Raw genomic sequence first — 22,951 nt, 5'->3', positions numbered from 1 at the left:
GTCTTACTGAAAATACTTGAATCCTACTATACATATACCAATAGTCTTTTAAAAATCTATTTTAAAATGTCTCATACTTCTTCAAGGAGTATGAAAAACTTGAAAATATGAGTTTGGATCTTGTTTAGACAGCACACTGTGTGGCGTTTCATGGGTAGAATGGAAGAATTTAATAAAATCTACTGCAAGATGTAAATGTTATGGTATATGCATATGAAATGTTACGGTAAAGAACGAATACATTGGGACCTGCTTCTCCCAGACTGACACAATAAAAAAAATTGCTAACAGGAGACAACAAATGTGCTCACAACATGTTGCATAAAAATTATGTACAGTAGGCATCCTGAGATCCATCCATAGGCATCCATGCAGGCATCCATAAATCCCTCCTGAAGCAGTAATTTGTATAGTTAGTATATGGGTTTCTGTGCAGTGATTATCTTCCATATTACTGAAGACCATTGCTCCAAAACAATATACAGTATTGAAAACCTGTCGTGATAAAAGACTATAACAAAACCCCCAAATCTTCCAGGGTATAAGAAGAAGATATATACGTTCAATAAACATACTGCTTCTGTAGGTGTTTTCTGCATGCATATTTAAATAGTTGGCTGTGATCCATACTTCTGAAAATGCTGCAAATTTCTACCTAGTTAGGCATTGCAGTAATGCAATAAGGGTTGGGCTTTTTTTGTTTTTTTAATTTTATTATGTATTTTTAAAACTGTTGTCTTCAAAACTATCAAAACAATACTCAAAGCAATTTATCTGAATTCTATATTGTGTTCTTTATTTTGAAGTCCCTTTGCAGAGTTCTGTGCCCCCATACTGAATGTTTGGTGGTTGTTGAGTTAAAAAAACAAGTCTTGAGTAGTATGTTTGATAGATGATGCATTGTTGTTGCTGAGAGCATCATCTGCATAGGACTTTTTGAAACAGAGACAGTTGAAACAGAGGTTGGTTAAGAATTGCAGTTGCTTGAAAATATTAACATTAACATTAACGGGTATCTCACTTCAAGCTCACAAATGTGAAAGCTGTGATTTCACTGGGTTAGAGGTGGGATAATTGTACAAATTCAAACTGTTTTTTGCATTTCCTAAATGTATGGTATTGATAGATTGTAATGAAAATACACTTTTCTATCAGCGTACTTCATGGTAAGAGATCAGAGTTGGACTCCTTTGCTTTCAGAGCAGTAGCAGGGAGGACCAGCACACAAGGTGTTTCCTGTTTTCCTCTTCTGGACGTTAAGTGTGCAGATGACTGTCACCTAAAGATGGTCATGATGAGAACGTTCTGGAAGAAGCATGTTAAGAAGTAGAGAAGTGTACCCATTGCAAGCCATTTTACATTCTCTTATGAACAGCCAAAGAAATACACTTCTGGATCTGATCCTTCCTGGTCCTCTAGTACATTTTCTGTTCAGCTCAAATGCCTTTGAGAACAATGATGGAGATAGGTGCTCTGCAGTCTGGAGAATTTCTTTTGCACCTCAGCAGGTGACTGTCTTAACATCCTCCTTTAAAGAGGTTAATCTTCATTTTAGCTCAACGGCTTTAAAAAAATGTCAGTCAAACATAAGCACCACCACTGCATTTCTCCACTCTCAATGCAGATTACAGGGTCTTACAGACTTTTGGCCTCCAGAAATATACCAATCAGCATTTAAGGTTCTTTTGTAATGTTGCTGGTATTAATAGCGTATCAGCAGATGGAAAAGATTATCTATCCACCTTTATCTTGACTTCTAGATAGGTTAGAAAGAAGTATATAAGGAGAAGTAAAAAGAAACGGTCACATTTTCTTGAGAAAAATGACAGAATTGCTAGTTTATGGAAAACTTGATGGAAGTTTTACAGCAGCTGTAACAAGTGGTGGCAAAAATCATATGATCAATCTAAGTATTCATTTAAAGTTTCATTATATTAGTAAAATTAATTTATACAATAATAGTTACACACTGGTGTTTTCCCTTGGTTTCCAGATTTCCCCAGTGTATTGAAGTAAATACTGCAGAGGTTTTATAACACAAGTTGGGAAAAGTAGGATGAATTTTTCATACTTGTATTCTTTTGTGCCCAAAGCTATTATTAAAATCAAAGTGTTCAGAGGAGAAAGGCCAATGCACTAACCAATTTGACCACCCAGTTTACAAGCAAAAATAGAAGCAGCATTCTCTTTGTTGAATATATGCTATTCCAGCTCATGGGGACACTCAATTAGACAGAAAAAATGTGGTTTTTGGTCTTCCAAATATTTCTTATAAATGGAATGCTTCACTTCTTTTTCCCCTTCTGTAATGTACTACCCAGGAAAAAAAAGTCTTGGAGTGAAAAAAAAAAATGATTCATGGTATCTCTCATGAAGCATTTTTTCAGCCTTCAAGGATACAGCCAAGGGAATAGATACTTAACTGGGTTTGGTGGAATTTACAGATAGCCAACCATACTGCATGGTCAGCATCCAACTAAAGTTAGCTAGCTCTATTTTGCACTTACGCAATGCACTTTATTGACATGGAGAATGAATCTGCCACTTATGGTAGATCGTTATCACTTGTGATTCATGTACTAGGGTTTCCAAGTCATTGTTTTATGGATGACTTCTGTGGTGTGTTTCACTGATAGCCAGCCCAGACAATAAATATCCTTGATCGAAACTGAGTATGACATTAAGAGTAAAAGCTTCTCTAGAAGCTCCTTCCAAAGCTTTTTCAGTCCAGCCAGGAGGAAGACTCCTACCATCAGATGTGAGCTGCTTCTCATTTACTATGATGCAGAGGAGATGTGAGGGCAGTGTAGAAACCCTGGCCCCATGGTGGCATGTGAGGTGTTGGTATCGCCGTTCCCACAGCAAATCCGCATCATTTGTCCACTTACTCAGGGGACCACGCAGGTGTTTGGGAGGCAGCCTTTGCAAGAAGAGAAGACAGTGAGGTCAGCATATGCAAGCTACAAAAAAAATGTTATTACTGATGTAACCTGAAAATGAACAGCTGAGAGTGAATGATGTTATCTCCCCTGCCTTCCAGGGCTCTGTGGCCTTGTCCCTCCTGCCCTGGGGCTGAGAGGAGTTACTTGGAGGCCTCACAGGAGGCCTCCCTGCTTGCTTGGGAGCTTCTTCAATCTCAAGCCTTGGTCTCAGCCCACACAATGTCATGGCTGTGTTGTGTCCAGCGATGTCTTTTCTGCCAGCATGGCTTTCTGGCCAGGCCTCACCCTGGGCCTGTCCCTGTGGCCTGCTGGTGGCCGCTGGGCCCCCTGCCACCCCACCCGGCTGGGTGCTGCAGGGATGGGGGCCTGCTGCCTTGCTCCCTCACACCTGGATGCTAGGGAAAAGCTGTTTAACCTATTATACATGATTTCATGCCTCAAAAGAACATCACATGGGATTATTATTTTCACAAGCCTGTGATTACTGACAATGCTTCTGTCCCATTCCCATTACATTAAATAAACCACTACGAAACAGGGTGAAAGGATGTATTACCAATACATAACTTAAAAGCAATCTCCAGGGCAAATGTCACTTGATGTTTGTAAGTTAATAGCAATAAAAGCAGAAAAGCTAAATTACCTGGTTAACCCAGGATTTTTTTAATTGAATTGAAGCTAGTGAGCAAACTTGAGTTAAAGTGCATGTGTATCAAAATGCAACCTACCGGTCAGTACTCTTCTGACCTGGGAATTTTTTTATTTTGGCTCAAAATTTCAGTGTCTTCAATGACTTCAGCTGCTTGTAAGCATCTACATTTCCATAATTCTTTCCTGACTTGTTCTTAAATGTGTTAAGGAACTACTCATGTGCCAGTGAGGTCAATGGAGGTTTTGATCCACTGACCTGCCTTTGGCTGGATCATGCCAGAACCATGACATTTATACAAAGCAAAAATTGGATCCAGCTCTGAAACTGGTGGAAGAGAAAGAGCAAAGCCAAAATACAGTTTGGCTTTGACTGCTGTTGCATTTTTGATTCAGCATTAATAACACTAACTCAGACTTTTGACTGCCATCACAAATGAAGCCCCAATACTGTGGGGAAATTTTACGCTTTTCAGTGGCTGAAGGGTATTAAAACATGAGTGGATATTGTCAGCTGCAGAACTTTCAAACCAGATACTTGCTTCTTGCACCAGTCTTTGACATCATAGAATTGATTAATGTATGGGCTATCAGTCTTTAGCTAGACACCAGCCTTTTGGAAAGTCTTGTTTTTGAAAAAGGAAATACATGGGATTTAGAGGTCAAAGAAAAGGGTGGGCTGAAAAAATTACCTGAAATGAAATCTCAGTTTATTGTCCCTTTACAGATAATAACGGAAAATACACCTGAAATCACAGATGCAGAAGTCTGTGTCAAACACCATTTCTTTTTTAAAACATACTACAAGTTCCTGTTAAATTCCCCCTGCTAAACATGATGTAGCTGAGACAGGCACAAGTCTTCCAAAATGGAAGATCCCATATAATAGCAGCCCATATATGAGAACAGCAGCAGTAACAACTAAGCATGCTGCAAGCTACACACTTCCTGAGACTGATGATCTAGACAAAAGTTAATGACTGCTCCTAATGTCACCAATGCATACTGTTCATTAGGATCCCACCAGAGACTGTTCATATCAGAACAATCATTTCAGTAACTCCCAGGGTCATATGATCAGTCTCCTCAGTCTTATTTCCACTCTCTGGGGTGAAAAAAGTGCCTGAGAAAAGAAGAAAATGGAAATATTTATAACATTGTGTTATGTGTTTCTCTATTAAGTAGTTAGCAGGGTTTCTGGCTGCTGCAGTGGATTAGAAGCATGCAGTGACTACCCTGCTCTATTTATATTCCTCTTTTGAGGCTAGCAAAGAGTCATCTAAGCAGTTGACAAGGACAACACAATTCATAAGAAATGTAACTAATGGTGTAAGGTCACTTTTGTTGCAGCTGACTTATAGTGTAATTCATGGGAAAGTTAGGTCATTTATATTTCAGCTGGCTTGTATTTTTGTGGGAGTGTGAAGAAACTGCAGAATCCCAAGAGACTTCACTGGGCCATACTCTAGCCTAGACTTTTTTGGACTGATTTCTTCTGAACATTCAAATGACTCTGCTCGTGCCTAACGTGAATGTCCTTTGCCCCTGGCCTGGGCTCTTTGCACTGATGCTGAAGTGCAAACCAGGCACTCCCCAGGTTTACTATATACCAGTTTGTCCATATGGACCAGGTTGAAGGGTTGGCCTGGTGGATATATTTGCCCCATTAGTCACCGTGATACCTGAAAGCTGCTTTAACTTGTGTAATGACTAGGCTCAGAAGAGCAAGCTGATCCTTTCTCAGAAAGGTGCCTTGTTTTGGATCTCTGCCTATACAGTCAATACGGAGAGCATTAAGGACAATGCCCAGGTTAAACACACATGGCAATAATCTGAACAAGGGAGCCTGCCACTTTCAATTGATTTTACAGGTTTGGGCAATGGGAGTCATTCATTAGTGCAGATGTTATTAGAATCATGCAAATTCTCTCAGATGTTCTGTGAAGATATCTGATTATAGCCCTGAGTACTTTTCCAAAATTATTTCTTATATAAAGAAAAAAAAAAAAAAGTGGTTGCATTAGCCAAATGTAACAGTGAGGGGATGGAAATTTGCATAAAAAGTAAAATACATGATTAATTATTTGTGTGTCTTATTTTAAAATAAAAGTATGTGGAAGTAAGGTAAGAATTTTATTACTTACCAGGTACATAAGACACATTACCAGACAGTTGCACAGTACGACACCAAAAATAAATTCATTTTACTGGGGAATGTTTATTAGTGATCAAAAGCTGAGAATTATGCTGTGCTGCTTTTGAGAATTGGTCTTTATGAGTTCTGAGGATTTCATAGATCAGTAATCTTCACTGAATGGAAACAAAAGCACACAGTAGATGTGATGGTAATTTAAATAGTCATAATTTGCTTTATTTTGTTCAAAACAGTTGCTTTCAGTTAGAAGGAAGTCTATTTGCATTGTTGGTAGGAAATTCTCCATATTTCTCTGCCAAGTTTTTTTAAATGGCTGATGACAGAACTGTGCCAAAGGTAGATGCTGTGAGAAGTCTTGGGTTTTCCAATTAGGTTTTTTATTAACCACATTCTTCCTGTTGTGTAACACAGGAGTTGGAAATATTAGGTAGATTTAATAGGTAGAAAAGTTTAATCTAGTGAATTTCTTCACATGAAATATGGTTAAATTGTGGAACTTTCTGCCCCAGGAAGTTGCTGAGATCAAAATTTTAGTAAAGCCAGTAAAACCCAGATTGATTTACTTGTATGAAAAACAAGAATGCTAATATTACCAGAGTTTTTGTTAGTTTTGGAGTCCATATAGGTTTCTGCCTTGAAATCTAAATAATAGAATATATAATTGAGAGTGGCTTTGGAGGACCAGCAGATATTTGTGTATATGCTTCTTGTTCTTGATGTATAACTTCTACTTTCATTTAGTTTCTTGAATCCAATATTGCCTGCTGGAGACTGAGAAGGCATTTCAGGAAGAGAAATACTAGCTTTGTTGACTATGACCTTGGAGCAGAAAAAGTAAGTTGCCATTTAGCCCAGAGAGGATTGTACTTGAAACAAGTGAAATTTTCCCTAAAGGAACTCTTTGGGCTCATTGGCTACAGCTAAGTCTCCAAGCAATTTCTGTGAAGGGAGAAAGGAAAGAGTAGGGGAAATTGTATTGTAGAGGAATGAAGGTGGGTTAATTAACATTGATAATATACAGCTGTGGGCCGGCTTCAGGGGCGGTGGGTTGGCTGATGTGGATAAAGTGCAGCTGTGGCTGGTTCCTGCTAAGCAGTTAAATGGCTCTGAGGGGTACAGAAGAGGAGTGCTGGATGGAGAGAGACCTGGAAGAAGCGGAGGGAGGAGACAGTATGCAAGAAGCAGGGTGGACTTGCCTGAAGAGGATGAAGAAACAGCACAGACAGTAGGTGAACTTTGAAACCTTGTGAGGGATTGGTGGCTGTGCTGGAGCAAGGTGTAGGAACTACTTGTTGAAGTAAACCTGGTATGGGATGGTAAAAGCTAGTTTGGATAGTGTTGTGACAGCAGGGAAGCAGAGAAGAGTTCTTAGCAAGTTCAGCCTCTGACATTCCCCCACTTAACCAAGGGTAAAGCTACTGACAGCAAGCAAAATCTGTCTCCTGGACCGCTGTGAAGGAGCTGACTGAGGCATATTAGAATAGGTATCTTTGTTAGCATGTGAACAGTTCTGCCCTACCATGTAAGGCATTTTTGCCAACTCAGTTTGAAGTTTATTTGTACACAATGAGCAGGTTACGAGTCAGCTAATTTCTGAAAAGGTTTGATGTGTTTGCAGTGGTAACTGAGGTGCTGGTGATCCTAGAATGGAGATGGGATGGCTCTGGTGACCACTAACCACCAATAAGTAGCTACTACTTACTTAGACCTCTAACTACTTCTAAGTACTTCCTGCATTGAGCACTGTGCTTTGTTTTTTGCATACTTGGGGTTACTATAAATGATATACTTGCAACAGTGTAAACAATATTGAACATGTAAGGGATGGGCCCAACCTAGTGAAAAATGAACACTAAATGGTTGTGTAGGTGAGTTGCCATATGATGTATTGTAGGTAATTTACGGAGCAGCTCAGGGTTTTGTCATCCTGTCATGGACATTTGAGAAGAGAAAGTGCATTTGCTTCTAATCAAGGCCATTACTTTCAGCAAGACTTATAAATTAAACTTAATATCAAAGTATTAAAAAGAACAAGCATTTGTTTTAAGGTGACAACATATCTGGCACCTAGAATTATGAGCAAGTTGCCAAACCCTCTTTTAATAGGCTTGAAATTATTTATGTGTGATTGCATTATCACTGGTCAAGCCCTGAATTTGGGCCACAAAACTTAAGTGCTTATTCTAATAGTCACCTCTTCATTTTCAGCCAGGACCATCCCATAGGCCTTTTCAGTCTTTTCAGAGCTTTTGGAGCTCTTTAGGATCTCATCTTGCCCTTAATGTTCTCACAGGAACTGGCTTTGACACTGATGGAAACTTTACAGAGTGTGAATGAGGTTACGCCCCAAATATGGAGAATACGGAGTTTTCCACATGAAGCAATGGTGCTTGGTACTCCTTACCCATTCCAAGGCTGTGACCCACTATTAATTGTGCCACTTTGGAGGGGAAAGAGTTGATGTTTGCTTGCTTCTTTTGCTCAGAAGGGGTTGATTGCCTCAGTGCTCAGGACTATGTTGTTACAGATGACTGTACAAGACAGACATGGACCTGTCAGAGCAGGTCCAGAGGAGGACCATGGAAATGACTGGAGGACCTCTCTTGGGGGAAAAAAACGGTGAAACAGTTGGGATTGATCAGCCTGGAGGAGAGGGGAGACTTTACTGTGGTCCTTCAACATGTAAAGTGGGCTTGTAAGATAAGGCAGGGAAAGACTTTTTACCAGGGTGGGTACTGACAGGACAAAGGGCAACAGTTTTAAACTGAAAGAGGGTAGGTTTAGAATGGATATAAGGAAGACTTTATTTTTTTAAGATGAGGATGGTGTCACCCTGGAACAGGTTTTCAGGAGAAGTTGTGGATACCCCATCATTGGAATTGTTCAAAATCAAGTTGGATGGGGGCTTTGAGCAACCTGATTAGTGCAAGATATCCCTGCACATGGAAGGGGGATTGGACTGGATCATCTTTGATGGTCCCTCCCAACCCATTCTGTGATTCTATGTCTCTATGAGATATTTGGCTTAATCTTTTTTTTGATTAAAAAAACCCCCATAGTTCCCACGCCTTTCTCCAGCACAGCCACCAATCTTCCACAAGGTTTCAAAAGTTCACCTACTGTCTGTGCTATTTCTTCACCCTCTTCAGGCAAGTCCACCCTGCTTCTTCAAAGAGAACTTGATTCACTGTCAAGTTACTCCAATTTTATTCTGCTGTAATCCTACTGATTCAACTGAGCAACCCTGAAGTAAAGTTTAATGGTCATGAATTATGCCTTTTTTTTCTTTCTAAATGTAAAAACTATGTAGTAAATGTTTCCTTCTCACAGAGTAACTATGAGGGGAAACATACTTTCCCTGAATATTAAAGATGTAAATTGGCAGCAGTTAAAAGTATTAGAGTGTAGAGGGTTGGATTGGATAGCTCAGTGAATTATTTGTTTAGTAGTACTGCTGTTGACATTCTTGCTTCTCTCAGGACACCTTTGGAAATAAATGAATATATCTCTTGGGGGGGAAAAAGGCCCATGAAGCAGAACTAGGGAAGAGATTATAATGAATTTGGAACAACTCGGGTATATTTTGTTCCCATAAGCAAAGGAGTTTCCAGATTCAACCACTGTGGTCTGTAATTTTCTATTACCTTAAATTGTCCAGCTTCTTAGACAAACCTTAAATTGCCCGGCTTCTTCAGCTTTAGGAAGCTACTCAGTGCTTCCTAAAACTAGGGTCCTTTAAGGCTAACAGTGGAATCAAGCCTCCTGAGCCTAGCTCTGGTGCCCTGTTCCCAGGACCACATTCCCCTGAGTGTTCGTTGCATATTCCAACTAATCTTTCAACTTTCCAAGTTTTTGCCCTGTTCTATTGGTTCCAATGCTTTCATTCCATCTTGAATACAGACACATTCTTTATGTTCTAATTCATCTTCCTCTTGTTAATTAGTTCTTAATTTTGCAAGTAAGCTTCAGGCAACTTAGTCTTGCAGACTTTGTTTCTAATAACTTCTGTGCTCATTTGGCTTCTGCCCCATTTACCCAAAGACCACACTGTGATTCTGTAGGCCTGTCTACTGAGGTGGTCCACCAAGTGAGAACAGTTGTATTTTACTAGTTGTCTGTATAGATTCAGACAGTTATGTAAGGAATATAAAATTTCCCTTGGACTGTTCACAATCAGTGATACAAACTTCACAATTAAAAAAAAAGTAATATTTAAGTAGGACCAAATGACAGTTCTAATGAAACATTCTCCTCTTCGCAATGTATGAGAAAGAATGCTATGATACGTCTTACTTCACCAGTGTGGTGTCTTCAGGGAATTGGTAAAGGTTTGACAACTTAAGTCAAGCTGATAATGATGCATAATAATAAGTGTTATGTATGCATAAGTCATTGTAACTGATGTTACAAGTGATGGGCACTAATGGATATTTTTCACTGCTGTATGTGAAACTGCTAATATCCGCATTTATGTTGCCAATGTTACAGAGGATAAAAGTATTAGTCAATTCTGTGAAAAAATAAAATGGAAATCCTGCATCCTATTTTTCTGTTAGGGTTTAGGCTAAAATATGATCCCTTCTGTAGCATGATGAAGATTTTTTTTCAGTTTGTTCATGTGCCAGTTCTTCACAGCATATTAATTGCCTGTTGAGAAATCTGTCTTCAGCATTTTATACCTGTGTGTGGTCCAGAATTCTGGTATTCACAGTCCAGGATTTGCTGCAGAATTTGACTGCATCTTTTCCCTGGGAGGAAGAGTTTCAGGATGCAGGCCTCCTCTTGACAAGTGCAAAGACATTGTCAGCTTCCACTTCACGATATACATATAATCCAAAATTTATTTGGACTTTGGAAAAATCTATTTTGCTTGACACAGACTGACTTTTTCCTGCAATGAACTGTAAATAGTACGCTATTAACAGATGGATTACTCCATGTTAGTCTTTCATATGCTCTTGCACCAAAACAAGACAATTGTTTTTCTGTAATAAGGATATGTGAGGTCTTACACAGCTTCTGAGCTGCATTCTTTATCTGTATCTGCCTGATGTAATTTTTCTCCTTGGAAAGATCATGGATATATCTTTGTTTCATACCTGCTACAGTAATTATAACCTTGAGTAGTTACATGGAATAACATGTGCTAGCTTTCCCTGCCCCCCGAAATGAATGCACCCAATACTGTGCAAATTTAGTCTGTTAAAAATTGCTGCAATAATCAAGAGAAGCTAAGTGATGAACAAATATGGGGCAGTAGTTTATCAACTTGTTGAAATGTTGATTTAGCAGAGATGTCAAAAGACCATTTATTAGCTAGACTAATGAAAAACTTTGAGTAAACTTGGATTAGTCATTTAAATTTTCTATTTCTGACTTGCTACATATCATAATAACCTTATGGCTTGAATCCATTACCATTAATCAAAAAAAATGATGATCAAAATAGCAAATAGACAAATTTATAAAGGTAGGTTCATAAAAGATTATTAAATACTCTAGTCTGATGCGAAACTTCTGATTGTCACCAAGACAGTGATTTCTGGAATCTGGGAGGAGCTCGTAGAATTATATTCTACACTTACCTTATTTCTTATACTTACGACTTCATGGGTCCTGTGAGGGATCAGCAGATGGTCCTTTGGTTTCATCAGCAGAATTTGTCTTATGTAATCCCCATGTACAGTTACTGACTTCAAGGGAAAAAGAATCCTATCCCATCTCCTAGTGTGATGGCTTTTCTCTATGCATATAGTAGGGAGATATTTGACATTGGTGGCTATGTAATGGGTTGATATTTAGCTCTTTTGAAATGCTGTATGTGGTAGAGGAGTGGAGACAGTAGATGAGGGCTTGGAATTCTTGTTTGGAAAGTTTGGAGATGCAATACAAGGACAAGGGTTAACTACTGAAGCTGAGTTTCTGGTTTGAGAAATTAAGAGAGTTGAAGAGCATAGTCAAGGGAAGAGAAGTTGTTGCTGTCATTCTTACCATTGATGGTACCAAAACAAAGAAAGTTAGGGTATTCATGAGCAAAGGCATTTAAAAGACTGAAAAAAGTAGTTCTTTCAGGGGTCTGAGATCTTCCACTTAGAATGATCCTGAGGTATTTTTGATGCAACTGTTTGACAGCTGCTCGATTCTAGGGCTTCTAGCATATGACTTGGCTGATTACTGTGAATGGATGTTCATAGTGATTTCTCCTATGACAAAAAATGATTCCTCTGAATCTGTGAAGACAGCACTAAAGCAATCTTCGAAAAGATCGGTTCCCTATCTGGGTTTGGGTTCATTAAATGATTAGCAAACATATTATTTGGTATGTTCAGAGAATATAATGTTAATAATAAACCATTGCATTTCTTCTGTACAATAGTAATTAAAACATCCCTGTAAAGTAATGGTTGCTTGATGAATTAGAGTATGACTTTGAATGTGTGTAAAAGAGAAATATTGGAATGAAGAGAAAAGCAATAAAATCTTCAGGGTTTTTTTTTTTTTAAGTTGCTCTAAAACCTCTTGCTGGATCAGTTAGATCACGTCTCGTCAAGATACTAACTTCCCATCTGCAAACTATAATTTCCAATGGGATTTATAATAGAAAGGCTGGATACAAATGTAATTTGACTATATTTCACTTTTCGCAGGGAGTTTATAGCATCTTTGATTTGGAACCTATTCTCTTTTGGAAAATGCTACAAAACAGCTGTCTTATTTTTCAATTCATAGCTAAGCAGAAGTAGCTGTAAAGCTAAGCTTCAAATCCTGTACTCAGACTGCTGCATGGGGACAGGAAAACTGCAGTATAGATCAACTGTAATTCTGCCACAGAATCTGCAGCAAAGAACAACATATGTCTTTAGGTATTAGGTTTTGGAAAGCTTTTCAGTGGCTGCTGTGTATACGGATCCAAGCATGATGTATGGCTTTGCATTCTGTTCACTTTACATGGAACTGACGAGTCTGAGTATGCTCATAGTGCTTAGCAATCACATGGGTAAAGGAAACGTTGCATTTTTGAGTCACATGCTGAGTTTCCAGAAACAGGAAAAAATATTTTCACTTGTACACTGGGTTAATTTGATTTTTTTAATTGACTGTCAGAGGCTGAATGCAGGAATCATAGTATCAGTTTAGGGTAAATGCAGTCTTAAAAATCACTTCTGTGAAGTGGTGAGTTATCTGACTTTCATCTGACTTTAGAATAGCATTCTATTATTTAGCATCTATTAAAACATACTCAGCATTTTACAGGGTAAAGCTTGAAAAAAGATCTACAGCATTAGTAACTTCAATCCATTGTGGGAATAAAAAATATCTGACTGTATCAGTCATTAAAAACCATGGGGTTCTTTTTGGTTGAGTGATACTCAGATGTTCCAGTATATAAAGTCTTTTTACTCTAGCTCTCTCACGGTATTACTATATCACTATCTAATCTATAGGCCACTTTTCAGAAGTGATTACCTTTGTGGTTCCCTGGGAATACGAGAGGGATAGGTATTAAGTCAGAATAGATGAAGAGGCCTCAAATCTATGTACCCTTATCATAAATTACTGTCTGTCTGCTTTAGAATAAAGTTTAAGGAAAGGATTCAGCAACATGTAAGAAATGTGGAATGTTTAGTTGCATTGCCAGCATATGGATATAATGATGACAGTATTATAGTAAATATACTTACAAAGAACACTCTCAGATCAGAAGAACAGCAAGAGAAATCCAGATCAAGCCCTTTAGATTATGCAGGTAATAAAGAACATAGTACATGCCATCTCATGGAGTATGAGACTATAAGGCAATAAAGTAAATGCAGTGGAAAAAAGTATTAAAGAAGAAAGGGGAAATACTGCAATTTACAGAAGCTTACAGTGTAAATGAAGTAAAAGCTTGGCTCAGTTGTTTACAGGAAGATTATAGAAAAGTATCACAATGACTTTGTGATCCTGAAGGGGACAAACTCTGCTTTAGATTCCCTTAATCTAACTGACCAAAGTATTTCTAAATGACTGAATAACTTGCCTGTAGCAAAATACTTAGTCTTTATTGCATGGTTAATATGTAGTTTTGGATATGTAGATAAAAAGGGGTGATCTCTGATCCCTCTGAACTTGAGCCTACTTTAATTGTTTTTGTTCCAAAAAGGAAACATGCTCATATATGTGTCCATTATGAACCTTCCAGACTTTCTGAATGCACTTAAATTCAGCACATGCACAAACAGTATCCCTTAGTTATTAGTCACCTTAGGGAATGTGGAGAATGAACACCAAATGCTTATAACTGACTTATAAATCCCAGGAAGTTCAGAACAAAAGTGCTGAAAAACTCTTATGTGTAATGGTACAATGGCATTGCCACAATAAAATTACCAATGGGTTTCATTAAAATGGAAAGAATAGCTTTGTGGCTGTGAGGAAACATGTCAAAAAGAAAAGAAAATCAATACTTACAGAGGGTAATAACTAACTACTTGTTTTCTTCTAGCACAAAGTTAGAAAAAGGCCCCTATCTCATTATGAAAACTAATTATAAAGGGATTAAACCTCCAGTAAAACTGAGTCATTTCAGCTTTATTTGGTGTCTTAACTATAGTTCTACAGATAAGGATAGCAGCATCCATTTGACTGAATCCTTATTTGAAATACTTGGTTCTTCTATATGTCTGATAGCATGGTCTCCTTAAAAAGCTAGACGAGTAGTTGGCACTGGGCTACCTACAGGAGCCTGTGCTAGCGAAGTTTAGATCCTAATGGAGTTAGCAGGAAAGTAAGGAAACAAAAGAACCATTATTTCAACATATTGTCTCCCTCATCAGACTCTAACAACTACTTTCTTTTTTTATTGCTCCCTGCTGTATAAACGAGTTTGATAGTGCATTACCTCCAAGACCATTGTTCTCTTGAACAAATACTGCAAAGATAAGCGTTTGCCATGTGCTTGTTTTGTTTGAACAAACATGCAAACAAGAACAAAGTCTTCTAAACTAAACCCACATTTAAATCATATACTGGCTGAAATAATCTTTAATCAGGCATCACCTGATATAGAATAATAAAATTACTATATTCCTGCTGTAATGTGACAGTGAATTACAATTGTTTTTACTGCTAGAAGCAAAGCAATGTCATGCAAATCTGTATTTTGTATCTCTTTAAATACAAAATGAAGCTTTTTGCAAAACAGAATGTAAAATTGAGACTAGTGGAAGAAAATACTGACTGGAGGCAAGGGCTTTCCAGTTGTGCTGAGTTTATTTTGCAGGAGATGACAAGCAAAGGTGACTATGCAAAAGACTAAATTAAAAACATTCAATTCCCTTTCTTACAGTACAAAAGCATAGTTTCAGCTACATTTCTAGTTTCCATTGTTTCTTCCTAAGTGGCAGGATTTCATATGACTGCACTTGCAGTCCTTTTTCAGTTTTTCCCATAAAGTGATTACTTTCCTTTAGGCAAAGACTGAATTTACAGTAAACTTGGGTGTTCCAGGATATAGTAACAGCTTGTAGTGACTCCAACCTGATTTAGCTTTTATGCTGTGGTGGAAATCTGATTAGTGTCCTTTGAGCAGAATATGAAGTCAGCTGTCTGTATCAAGACATGAGACATTCAAAACAAGACTATTTTGAGGCCTTCCTATTTAGACTCTACCTAAACTGTTCATGGAAAAGAGTGGAAGGTTGTTTGTATAGCCTCATATCAGATGATCGTTATTACTTGAGGTTAGTACAGAAATTGGATTGGCATAGGAGGAAACCTCTTTTTCTGAGTAACACAAGTGGATGTCCTGTCTAAATTAAATATCTTCTGTTCAAGGATTTGGCCAGACATCTTGCATGTATTGTTTATTGCTCCAAATTTCCAATCTTTAAAATTAGAAACACTGTCTTCCTGCTCCTCTATAGAGAACACACATCTGCATTGAACAGTTGCTGTAATTAATGCTTGCATTTTCAACAGCGCATGCAGGGCACTTATAGGCGACTGTTCACAAGTAGGTAACTTTTGCTATTGCCATAGTCTGGATATACATGGTATGAAACACACAGCCTCTGGGTTTTGACGTAGAAAATGTATATGCATGTGGTCCCATTAAGAAGAATAACTTTATGGACTGATGGATTAATTTAGCTTTTGGATTCTGTGGTGAGAATTCCTTGGTGGCTTAATTGTCAGCAAATCTATGAGTGCTAGTATAGAAGCCTGACTATGAAAGTAAATATGAATTCTCTCCTGCTTGCAGCTTGGAAGTTTCCTCACGGGCCTGGTAAAACAAAAGCATGGGCACATTAGAAGCTGATTTTAATATGGAAACTAATTTTAAAATGGAAAGTATATTGACCAATTACTTTGTGCTTTCTAATTAGTACTTCTCGAACATTCGTTGAATGTATTCTGTTTAAGGATTTTAGCAGCTATTAAAACTAGAACGAATTCCTATTTTCAGCATCCATGTTTTAAGTTCAGAATTTAACTTCTTATCAAAGTTCATGCATTTTAGCTGTATATTCTGATCTGTTGCCAACCAAGACTTTCAGGTAACTACATCTAAACTGTTACCTAACAATGTGATTATGTATTTGGCCTTGGACAATCTGCTCTGATTCAGTTTTGAGCAAGAGGGTTTGACTAGACAATATCCAGAAGGACCTTTCAACCATGGTGATGATCTGATTCAGATTCTACTCCTCATTTCAACTGTAAGCTTCCACTTAATTTCACAGATACATCCACACAATGCAGGTACCCCCAGATGAGATTTGTTTAGGAAAATTCTTGGATGAAATTAATGGGTTAATTTTATTTACCTTTTTTCCAGGCTTGGTTTATGGAGCTATACAAAGAAAAAGATCTTTGACTGTGTAGGAAGGAAGGGTTATTTAAAAAAAAAAACAAATTATGTCATTTAAGAAATTGGTATTGATATTCTAGCTGTACCAAATGAAACTATTTCAGATGTAGTGTGGGCACATTATTCCTTAATCTACCTCTAAATTAGCTATGTTCTATGTCTGAGAATTTTCTTAGTTGCTTGACTCCTTTGCATTTTTCTAGAAATAAACTCCTTTGCTGTTGCAAGAGGACTTCTCACTTAATACTTTCCTCCTGGGCCATGTCTATGTATGTTTCTCAAGGCAAAATCCCATAAATTTCAGAATTTCCATGATTTTCTATGAGCAGAAATGACTGGATTAGTCTAGGAAGTGTTAGAACTGAGTAAAGCTTACTTTGCAATTGCATGCAAACCCAGAATCAGCCTTATTAGAAAAAGTCAAATCATTAACATGCTTTTAAAGTAGGTTTGAGAATCAGAACATTTGCATCTGTACTACATATTTTATATTTGCAGTCCAGATTTAACTCCCTTTTTATGGTCTTGATCCAGTAGAATGTTTTCCCTTCAGAAAATTTGGATCCAAAGGTGACACTGTGGTTATTTCCCATTGAGAGTATTTGATATCTGGCTTGATTCAAATGCTTGAACTGCCCAAAGCTAAAACTTCAAAACCTAAAAGAGAAGGACTATTTCCATTTTGAAGGTTTCAGGAGATATTCACAGTCAGTCCATTTCCTCATGAAATCATGTTCACTCATTGGCAACAATTCCTCGGGGACAGGGAGACCTATTTCAAAGGCTGCAGCACCTGGCAGTCTATTGTCCATGCACACATGGGCCAGCATAAGAAGATATGACAGAAAATGTGGAAGAAACCTAATGAGTTAAAGGGCTGGTCAAAATTTGTCTGCAGTGCTAGCAAAACCAAATATTTCAGAGTGAAGATTGTTGGAGTACAGTGTGGCTCTGGCATCATTACCTATGGGAATGGGAACAGCCGGAGCTGAAATGGAAACCTGGACAAACTTCCTGATGAGCTAAATGTGGTGGTCTTGCTTCCATGGGGGCAAAATGTGATGCAGAGGAGTAACCACTGTCCTTGGAGTAGCAGGCACCTAAATTCAAATTACCTGTCCTCTTAAACACTCACACTCTTTGTGGTTGTTGGAAACGGCAGAGGTAGCAGAGGAGCCATGCTGTGATCTTTCCTAGCATATATAGTAGCCACCTGTCTCTCTAGCTGTGCTTAAGAACAAATTAGCTGAAAATGAACCCTGAGGTAAGTGCAGGTCATGCTCATCACATGAATCTTGTGCTCTAGAATCACAGATTAATGTAAAAATTTTGTTTCTGTAACCTTGAGAGAGACCAGCAAGTATTTTACATTAGCTGAAAAATTATCCGTGTATATATTTTAAACAGAAACCGCTTGAGGGATTGCTCTTGACATTATACAATATGTGTAACATACATAATTGTAGGTAGCGGTCAGGGCCACAGGGTGGTAAGCAATGAAGCTGTGGAGTGTTAAGTAGTGGTTCCTATCTTGAAGATGTTACAGTCTTAAGGAGACAAAGACAGTGAAAGACAAAGACAATTAGAGGACACAAAGAGCCACAGAAGGAAAATAAAAGAAAAACTTAGTAATGATGAAAATAATAATAGCTTTTCTTGGGCAATATATTGCAGTTTTAGCATCTCAAATTACAGATTAAGCAATTTAACATCAATATGAAGAGGATCTTGTCATAGAAAGTACTTATGTTTTATTTCTAACTCAACTATCTCTCAATGGAACTTTGAACATGCATCTTATTTGCAAATTCTTAGTTTTCTGCCCACAAACTGGGCATAATTTATTGCTAATAGTCCTGAGCACTGAAACTGTGCTTGACAAGTAAGAGGTGTATTTTCCATGAAGACATCCTCAGCTCTATTTCTTGATGAAAGTTAGTGGAAGTCATTGATATCAGAAGCTTATAACATGAAGAAAAGGTACTCAGCTGCTTAGAGTTTATGCTTTGCTTCATAACCCAAAGACAGAGGGGAAGGTTTTAAACACAAACCTTTCCAACCAGGCTCTTAGCTGATGTAAATTACTTACAAGGATGGAAATGATTTACAGCTGCTGATGACCTGCCTCAAATCATGGTGCTGAGTTTTGATCAGCTCTTGCTTTGACTAGTGCTCTGTTTGAGTGTGCCTAGCTGTCTACAGGAGGCTTTAGGACTGCTGGTACTAAAAGTCCTGATTTTTTTTTTTTTTTACCTTGATAGCATGAAAAACTAAAAAGTATTTTGAGGAACGTTTTTATCAAGTACGGGTATAAAACATTGTGGTCTTAGCAAGAGAAGAATCAAACTGGATATTGTCCTTGTAATCTTCAGGTTATACTGGAATTGCATATTTTAAGTATTTGGTTTTATGTAATTGGAAACACTTGCAATCCTGGCTTCCTTCCAGTGATTCACAAACTATAAGAAAAATGAAAGCTCGAAAGACACGAAGTCTAGCAAATCCCAAAGCAAAGCATGATATTTTACCTTATATCTACTGTACCTTATAAAGATTTATCTTTCAGAATTTTTTTGGAGCACATTGGGGATGTAGTGTTATGTATCAGTTAAAAAGCAAGACTTTCCTTCAGCAAGATTGGAATTCCTTTCCAAAATTATCAATATGTTAGCTATTCTCATTATGAAAAGAACAGCAGCTTGGCGGCATGAGACCTTATGTATTTATGAAGTGGATAATATCATTGCCTGACTAAAGAATCTGAAATACCATCCAAATTGGCAGCATTACTGTAAGCAGATTCATACATGTTAGACCTCATGAACTTAAGACAGGTAAAAAGTGACGTGCTTAGTAAGTACGTTACTGATATCTACAGGAAGATTTCCAAAGTGTTTATAAGCTATTTCTTTTGAAATATAGAAGCCAAGAGAAAAATCTTATATGGAATTTCCCACTGGTGTGAATAGCTATTTTGGGCCTGATCCAAACCCCTTTGAGCTCAGTTCACTGATCCCTGTGGGCCTCAGTCAGCTTTGACACTCAATGGAGATTTTGCACCTTATTTTGAGTGTAGAAACATGCTGCAGTTCTGCTCCATGTTCTTCCCTACAGCACGCTCTCCAGGACTTTTCTATGGGTTTTCCAGAGATCTAGCTAGTGCACTCAGCTCTTTGAGGTGTATAAATCTCTGGAAAATGCTCCCACCAATGTTGGTGGATTTTTATTGAATATTTTAATGCAAATACTTCTTGTCCTGCAATGACCAGATTTTACAGTGAACATAATTTGGAGTTCCATGCATTGGGTAAGTGGATATATATATGTAAATATGCTAAGCAAATAAATTGCGTCATGCTACAGTATCAGTGCTGAGCTGTCAACAAATTAATAACCTGGGGTGTGTCTGCTGCCTATTTATTGCATATATGGGAACCCAGCTGGCTTCTTTTTTCTCATTAATAAAAGGAGGAAATGTTTATAAGGAGTAATTTTCCAGTGATTGGCCTCAAGTCTCAGCGGGTCTTTAGTGCCTCAGACCACTCAGGTGTTGTACCTTTCCTGTTTCATCTATTCCCATTTTGTAGGCTGTTTAGGATATAAAGAATTCAGTTTGCTCAGCTGACAGTGTTTACACCATATTGAATCAAAGTTATACATACAGAAAACTGGCTTTGAAATGGAAAAAGGGAAATTAGCTGTCTTTCTGTTTAGTGGAAAACAGAAAGACAGCTAAAACTAGCTCTTGTCGTCCAGTCCTGCAAGGTGATGAGACTTTCGATATCTGATGTAATCGAATTGAGAGGCTTACAGAAAGGGACAAGTTCCACAGCTAGTGACTTAGCTAATGTAGTTGTGCCTCTGCATTGCCTATGCAAAGTTCATCAGGGCTTTAACAAGGAGTTATAATTTATCATGTTTTCTTGTGTCACTGTGCAGTAGGTAATACTTTAATCTGAAGTGGATGGATGAGGTGGGTGAATAGACAGAATACATCCTTTGCAACGTTTATGTAATTCTTCAAACCAGAACCGTTTGTGTTATGTGCTGTTGTCTGATTCACTGAGCTGCTACATTACATCTGACATTTTGTACTTTTAGAAAAGAAAGGACAGAACTGGCAAAATTATGGGCTCGTCCATGCAGGCTTCATATTATTCTAGAACACAATCTGTATGCCATCCTGCTGGTGGAAGCAAGTGCTTTGCTCCCATGTTTTTGAAATGAGTTTCATGTGACACACTGTGGTGGGTTGACCTTGGTGGATGCTAGGTGCCCACCAAGCTGCTCTGTAACTGCCCTCAGCAGAATGGCAAGGGGGAAAGGGGGGGGGGGGTGTGTGAGGAAAGAAAATAAGATGAAAAAACATGTGGGTCAAGATAATGGCAGTTGATGAAGAAACAGCAAAAGCTGCATGCATGGAAGCAAAGGAAAAGATGCTATTCTTTACTTCCCATCAGCATGTGATGACCAACCAATTCCCAAGAAGCAGGGCTTCAGTACATGTAGTGATTGCTCCAGAAGACAAACATTGTAAATAACAAATGCCTCCCTTTCCTCCTCCTTTTCCCAGGTTCTATATCTGAGCAGACATCATAGAACACATTATCACCTTCCGTGTTGGGATAATGGGGTTAATAGCACAGAGCTGGAGAATAGGGAGGTCAAGCAGCTGGGATCATTTGCTAAAGAAGGGGGCATTGACAGGGCAATTGGAAAATGAGTGCAAGCCATCAGCCTCTGGAAGCAACTTCTGTCAAGTGTGAAGGAAAGGTATCCCTACAAGGAGGATATTGCACATTGCCCAACCAAGTGAACTGTAATAGAGAAGGGTATCCAGTACTTGAGGGAATTAGCTGTGAAAGAGATGATCTATTATAACTGGGATGACCCACAGTCACCCATAGATCCTGACTAAGTCTGATGCATGACCCATGTAGTGGAAATTGGTACAGAGTGCGTCATCAGCATGTGCCAACTCGTTGGTGGTAGTGGGTTGGTCAGACACTGCACCACCAACAGTGGGTGAAGTGATTCATCATCTCAGAGATGTGTGTGCACCTTGTGTCCCATCTTTGCTGCAATCAATCTTTTCTCATCTATTTACACATGTAACCATCTGTTGCTGATATACTTCACAGGACAATCTGTGTTTTGGAACTTCAGTACTGCATAGCAATACTTATAATTCATTGCCTTTTTACTGCCTTCTGGTATGCAGGTTCTCCATTTTTATTACCTTTTTAGTGGATGGGAAGAATTGGTGTTTGTCAAGAACAAGTCAGGAAACTAATACACTCACATTTGTATTTAATTTATGTTTAATTCTTTGTGTCCTTTATACAAATAGGCAAAGATTTCTGCTATTTGGGCTAGCTGGTAACTGTGGTTAGGTATTATTTGCCAAAGGAGGTTCCTTGTGGGGTTAGCTTCTTTTGGAGTTTGCTAATCTACAAAGTCTCATTGCTACTTTTTTCATTAATTACTAATGGTAAAATTATTACAGGATTACTGAATCAATCAAGGTATCAAAAATCCTGAAAAATTATACATGTGCCACACACAAAAGTAGTCGATTTCAAGAGTTGCATGTGTTATACTGCAGGGAATAGATGGTAAGGTTACTGCTGCTGTATTCTTCAACATCAAGAAACAATAGTGTTCTTTTTTACAGTTGTGCAGTTTTGTATCAGTTGTTCTGTTCCTCTTCTCCTTGGTACAAAATCTGCAATTTATGATGGTATAGTCCATTGTTTTCTTTACCTCCTATGTTTACATCCAATACATTTAAACCTAATAGATTCAGTGCAGCCCTCCATATAGATTTAGCAAGGACATTAAAAATGTTACACATTCTAGTCCATTTCTTTGTTCTGAAAATAATTGGAAATCATAGAGGATTAAAGTGAAACTGTTGGCAGTTCAGTGTGGAGCAGATGTTGTCTTAGTGTGGCATGACAGCTCTGGTGTTTGGTATATGGGGAATCCTAAATATAGCTCCATGTTCATTAGGTAAACTCATTAACCGTGGTGTTTTCTCTATTTAGGAAATTGGATACTTGCTCTACTGCATTGCTTACTCTCAAATGATGAATACTGGCTATCTGTTTGCTACCTTTTGATTTTAGTCCAGATTCCCAACTGAAAATTAGTTAGTGGTAACCACAGTCCGTATTAGTCTTGATGTTACATCCACAGACCTTGCTTGAATCTGGAGTGTGAATGTTGGAAATTAGCTTTCATCTCCCAATAAATAAACATGTGGTGTTCACAAATAGAACTCTGTCATCATGAAAAGATGTATTCAAAGCTGACATTGGAACAAACTGAAATCACAAGACAATCACTGCAGCA

Source organism: Falco peregrinus, chromosome 5 (genome assembly GCF_023634155.1).
Source record: "Falco peregrinus isolate bFalPer1 chromosome 5, bFalPer1.pri, whole genome shotgun sequence".
Classification (NCBI taxonomy): Eukaryota; Metazoa; Chordata; class Aves; order Falconiformes; family Falconidae; genus Falco; species Falco peregrinus.
The sequence above is the reverse complement of the archived record's forward strand: the minus strand, read 5'-3'. Positions refer to the sequence as shown.